We start from the raw sequence: 6894 nt of genomic DNA, 5'->3' as shown, positions 1-6894 counted from the left end.
CAATCACAAAGTGGGACTGCAACAGAGAAGAGCGTCACATCTACGCCGTACATTCACCTTATTTGCCCAAATGAAATTCTTGTGTTGGGTATGGACACTGGCATGAAATTTTCTCAGTGCACACGAAGCAACAAATTGAAACTTAAAAGTGAAATACAAAACAGCAGTGAGCCAGTCCATCCAGAGAAAGCTGGACTCACCAATGATGGTTGAACCTGCTGTGATTATTTTTTCACCATCCCTACCACCCACTAAGAAGAAGACATTTTGGTCCAATCAGTGCACAGTTTAGTGACATCATGTCACTAATGGCTAATGAAGTCCATCAAAACATTCAAACAGTTATTGCGCATGCTGTGTTCATGCCACAGCAGGAGCAATTTATTGGAAATATGACTTGCCGACTTGGGGAAAAAAAAATCATGTGAGCCTCCTAGTTACAGGTAGGACGTGGACATTTTTTATGGGATACCCAGTTGTAGCAGCTGTTTGTTTTGCTTCTTCTGATAGTGTGTAGTAGTGTATATTCTAATCTTACAAAAGGGTAGTAAGTTGTAGTCTTCAATTGTCTGTAACACTTTATTTTCCGGGTCTGCAATTTCTTAATTTCCTAGAAAGGAGCTGTTAATTTCTAGGGAAGTTTCCTGGAAAGAACCATGACATTATGTACTAATTATAGGGAAAATAGAGAAAGAGTAGTTGGTAAGTTCCTCCAATTTCTTCTGTTGTTTCCAAGACAGAACCATGAAATTATGTAGTACAGATATATATATATAGAAAATAACTAAAATTAATTAAGACTTTTACCAATAACGATATTATATAATTATATGAATAATGATTTCTGATTATTGACCTCTGCCTATTATTTTTCCAGTAAATAGTTTATAGTTTGCAGTTCTTTCCAGGAAACTCTTTTAGAAATTGACATTATCTTATCGTCTCCACCAGACTGCTGACATTTTCTATACAAATGCTACATCGTTTCATGGTTCTTTCCAGGAAACTTCCTAAGAAATTAACAGTTCCTTTCCAGGAAATTATTAGGAAATTGTTGACCTGGAAAATAAAGCGTTACCCAATTGTCATGTCTAGGCCTAAATCTAGTGAGGATTATTCTTCCTGTACACTTCCTCTAATGAAAGACTGTGCTCATTGGTGCAGCATCAATGGACAGGAGGTCACAAGAAAAACATTTTTTTTTTTGGGGGGTGGGGGGGGGAGTCCAGGTGATTTATAGAATGTGGACATACTGTAGTTATACACAGTTATTATCATGGTTGTAATCTTTGTGATAAATGCCTTTTTCTTGTGAGATAATGAATATTTGCTGACTCCAGGCTTCTCAATAAATAAATCAAGTAAATTAGCCTGAGAGGGGAAAATACAAATCCTCATTTGGTGTAAAAGTTAACCACGATGCACTTTCATGCTTTGCGATAGGGGGGTTGTGAGTAGGCATCACAGCCAAAAAGATATAGAATCATTGCTCCATATACCCAGTTGATAATCCATACATGCAGCAGGAGATACCAATATTGCATATTCTTAATTAGAATGACAACGACCAATGAAACAGAGCTCTCAGTTGTGTACATCAATCAATGTTTATTTCAATTTGATTTTGCATCAACATATTTTCAGTTCTTTTTTGTCCAGTAATTTCTATTACACTAGTATAATATCAATAAGAACGAAAGGTGGTAGAATCCATTTAAACAAGACGAACTTTGCTGCCATCGTTGAGAAAACCAGAGAAATGCTTGGTCAGGATACTACAGTGTGAAGAACTACAGAGTTCCAGTGATTTAGACAGAGCCAGAATACCAGGTACAGTACCAGCAGTAACAGGTACAACATATACAGAGAAAAATATCCCAAGAATGTTTTTTTTTTTTTTTTTTTTTTGTTTCTCTTCACTCCCAGGGTTGAACTGTACAGTCGATATAAAAACCAAAAACATACTAACAAAACACCCTGTCAGTAGAAGTCAGATTGTTGTTTTTAGATTTTTTGTCTTTTTTTGTTTTCTCTGCCATTGAAAGTCAAAGTTAGAACTGCACTGAACACAAATCTCATTGACGGTACAGAGACGGTAGAGAAATAGATTTTTTTTTTTTTTTCCCCGTCGTGTTCAAGACCACACCTCATTCAATCAAAGACAATGGACGTACAATTCTTAAAATCCATGTCGCTCGGCTTTCGGATTTCAGTCGACTTGAGTTTGGTGAAAACGAATGGTGTCTAGCCTTAAGGAATGTCTCACCAGCCTGAGAGGAAGCAGGCAGAAATGACAATGCAGATGTATCTTGTATCTGTTTTTTTGTTTCTTTTTTCCCTGTGTGTGTGTGTGTGCTGTGGTACATATTTCACGTGACTATGATACAATGCTTCATGTGCATATATGCTTTGTGTGCGTAAAGGCCTGATGCGTGAGAGATGGACATCGATAATCCTCCATTTGGTTCTCAGATCAATTCAAAATAGAGACAAATACACAAGTACAAAATATCCTCCTCAGTTAATCCCATTTGCCAGTGTTACGTGGCCACTCACTGATATGTACAACACAATCACAATATGATACAATGTATCATGAAACATTTCTTGTTTTTAACATACGAGAGCCCTCGGTTGAGAGGCCATGGCCATCAAATATGGGGTTGGGACAAAGAGGATATCATAGTCAAGAACAATAAGTAAAGAAAAACAAGATATTTTCCTTCTGCTCAAATCAATACCAACGTCTCACACACGTACATAGATTCTTCAATGACTGACTCACACCTGAACGTCACTGCAAAAACAACAAGATGTTACTCCCGCTATCCCATGGACTTCTTGCCTGAACAAATACAAATGGTAGTGATTTAATCGGACCTCTTCTATCCACTCCGGTCAAAGACAAGATAGTGAGAGTCATTAGAAGCATGATGTGAGATCATGTGGAAAGAGGATCGCTCTGGTTACCGAGATGAAAACAAAAAAACCCACAAACCACGGCGACATTTAAAAGTTCATTCATTTTCGATTGCTTTGGCAGAGAAAGAAGAGTTTGTCTTTAGATCGGCTTGTGTGATGCACTCTCTCTCTCTCTCACACACACACACACACACACACACACACACACACACACACACACACACACACACAGGCACAACCCAGTAGCTCACCAAACTCATACATCTGACAAAGGCAGCTGAAGATTTGAATGATGAATAAACAACAACCAAAAGATAAAAAAAAAAAAAACCCTCACTATTTTTTTCAGTTCCATGGACTTTGTCTCATCTATTCTCATCCACAGGAAACATATCATGACTACCACATATTAGCTCTTTGTTAGTTAGTTTACAGTGAGGGGATTCACCCATCTTGATTTTTATGGCACGTGAATAATACATATGTTTATAGATATAAACACGCTCAGTTCAGACCTCACAGAATAGGCTTTGAACTCTCTCAGCAACCAATGTTTTTTTTCCAAACCGTTGCATACATCTCACACCAATCTGTTCTCTGTTTTCATATAATTCTAGTTGGGGAGTGAAATATTCCTTGTTGTATAATGTCTTAGTAAGTAGCAGCAGCCAAAAAAATGAAATTAGTGTGATTAGACTGTGCAGAGTTAAGTGTTAATATTACTGATTTGTGTTTGCACTGTGCCGACCACAGAGTTTTCAAAGTAATTTGTAAGGACATAGTTTTAGCATTAGTCTCAGTGGGTCTATGTGTAAAGAAAGCTAATATTAATATTGTGTCAAGTTTGTGTGCTGGAAACCAAATGAAATTTAAAAAAAAAAGGTAAAAGAACAAATTTTGGCTTAATAGCAATGCAGGTATACATTTCCATTTTTATATATAGTTTTTTCTCAATATTTCAAAAAATATAAAGTTTTTCATAGTTTCTGTTGTTGGCTTATATCATTAAATAAAGGTTTTTATTTTTCGTATCTCCTCCCGTTAAAGTAGCATGCTGCTTTTTAATATGGCAGTTTGATATTTTTAATAGTCATCCATTTTTGTTTTCATGCATTTCTTGTTGGTTTCTTAACTTTTAGAGTATCTACACAGTGAGGTCCTGGAAACCCACCCGCTCACAACCGCACGCTCACACACTCACACACACACACACACACACACACACACACGGATGGACTTGTCGGACATCTCCAGTCCCATCTCCGGTTCCTCCAATGTTCCTATCCCCTCTCACCATCCACCGTCCCGTCTTACTACACGTCTAGACAAGTAGCTAACCTGTCCTAGTCCTTCGAAAATGTGACAATGCCGTACACAAAGACAGAGGCCCGTCAAGACAAAGTCTCTCTTGTGTGTCTCTCTGAATCGCTCTCGTCTGCAGAGTGAAGGTCCTTGTCCCGGCGTAAAGCTCCCAGCAGGCCAAGGGCAGCCTCAGCCCAGTGTCCTGCTATTAGAACTGGTACCATTTCTTGTCCTTGCACTTCAGCATCAGCTGTGAAAAGAAAGGAGACGCCAATACTGTCAGTGGTGAAGAGTAACTAGTTATTACTGCGTCAGCTGCTGTATTGAGTAGATTTCTTTAGAACAATGCTATGTTTGAGGATTTTTAAAAGTCTGTGATTTTGCTTGTCTTGTGTAATTAAAGGTATTATGTGTAGCATGCTTAAATCTTATTATATCATTATCAAATTAATGGTGATACCTAGGTATAATTACCGTAAACAAATGAGACCATGGTGGAGATAACTGGTAGCCTCTATGTCACACCAATGGTATTGCTAGTGTTTCAAAAATAATAAAAAAACAAACTTTTCTTAGGTTATATTCCCTTAGGTTATATTCTTTATGGCCACTGGACATCACAGGTGTTCATGGGTTACATCTTTGTACAGCAAGCCTGCAGTAAACACTTGTGCCATGTGTGTTTGTGTACAAATTACACCTGGTGGCTAAAATATGATACTACAACCGGGGGCAGCGCCGTATGGGAGGCAGAATTGTAAGACGCATGTGTTTATATTGGAGGGACATTCACGTACAGGGGGACAATCCAGCACGGAACACCGGCTACTTGGCTAGTATTGAAACTTCACGATTCACCCCCTCTGCAGTCTCGGAACCCATCGTCTATCGGTCTGACGACGATTAGACTCAATATTTCGGGGTTTCCGGTGGAGCCAGCAGACATCCCGGCCAAGACTTCCTCTTCCGTGCGCCGGTCATTGTTTACAGTCCGATTAGCAACTTGAGACGTGAGAATGGAGTCGGAGTTGAGAGACGACGTCTCATATGCAGATATCTGTTTATAGAGATTAGCCGAAATGTCGTCCGGACCTAAAACACCTACAAAAAGTATCGATGTTTGTGTATTGTGTGGAGAAACGTTCGACTCTCGCGTCTCAAGTTGCTAATCGGACTGTAAACAATGACCGGCGCACAGAAGAGGAAGTCTTGTCCGGGATGTCTGCTGGCTACACCGGAAACCCTGAAATATTGGCCGTCGCCCCCAGAGTCTGATCGTCGTCAGACCGATAGACGATGGGTTCTGAGATTGCCCCCTCTGAGACTAAAATCATGTATAGGCCTAATCAGGTTGCCTTGGGTCTTCTGGATTGTTGTCATTTGTGTGATGTTATCATCAGCTTAGCTCAGATGTTATGGGGTTCCTGGAAATTTTGAATGTACAATTGATATACATGGGTTTAATATTTTAAGCTATTATATTGATCAGCTTCAGACAAAACATACCTTTCACACATTTTTGGACAAAATCTTGATGGCTTTAGCTTGAAAGTAAGTAAAGTAAGTTAGTAGTCCAATAAATAGTTGTATATATTTCTTCTGTGAGCTACTTTCACATAAGTAATCTAAAAAAAAAAACACTCTATCATGAGTAACTGGAATCGTAGCAGTATACTGTAGGAATATCATAGCAATATTAAAGTGATAGCATAGGAGACAAAAATTACTATATGTCCATTATAGGAATATCAGAATGATTTTGTTTTGGATTATAGGAAATTGATTTCTGCAATGAGGGACACTGAAAAAGGGGGCAAATTTCAGCTCTATAGAAATATTAATGGAATATTATAGTGATTTTTCTTTGGGGAGTGTTGCTGGGAATCGATGGCAAAACCCCCTGAATCTCCTTTTTTTTTTTTTTTTTTTTTACCTCATGAGCGTGTTTGGAGAAGGTTTCTGCACTGGTCATCATGAGGGCGGTCCGTTCCTCCAGCTCCCCCAGCCTCTGGCCTCTCTCGTCCAGGGCGATGCGGGCCCGGGCCAGGTCACCCACCACCCCGCTAGCCGCTGCCTTCATGCCCTCCACCCCGCCCTGGCCGGGGATGTGCTGGGCCAGACTCCGAGAAGCCTTCCCCGCCGCCGCCTCACCAACTGTGCATATCGAGCAATAAGGAAAGAGAGGAGGAAAGGGAGATGAAGAGAAAAGTTACAAATTATTGCCTTTTGGGTATATAATATAAAGTCAATTCTACAAGTTAGTACGGGCTATATAGGGTCAGGCTAAACAAAACAGGGCAGGACTGGAGAGGACAGGACAAGACGTTGCACTGTGTGATATCTTTTTGTGATGCATAGCGGGTATGCATACATAAATTACCATGAACACATGATATGGGTTCAATTGTGGAAATTAGCTCTCAAGGAACTGAAAAAAGGAGGAGGGCCATGCCTTTTAGGGCTCCGTCAAGATGTTAAACCAATAGGTTACAGACGTTTTTGTTCTGTCTTTCCAATTGAGTAATATGACCTTTTTAGTCAATGATATTAATATAAAAGGTTTAAGCTGTTGGGGTATGTGAGTTGTGGCCAGATCGCCTACCAATGAGATGGAAGTCATAGGCAGCTTGCTCAAGACCTCCGACCTTAAGGACTGGATACATGGGCAAG

The sequence above is a fragment of the Centroberyx affinis genome, unplaced genomic scaffold (assembly GCF_046629955.1).
Source record: "Centroberyx affinis isolate AG114_WGS23_722 - 3 ecotype Tasmania unplaced genomic scaffold, CSIRO-AGI_Caff_v1 ptg005419l_1, whole genome shotgun sequence".
Lineage (NCBI taxonomy): Eukaryota > Metazoa > Chordata > Actinopteri > Beryciformes > Berycidae > Centroberyx > Centroberyx affinis.
Note: the sequence above shows the minus strand (reverse complement) of the source record.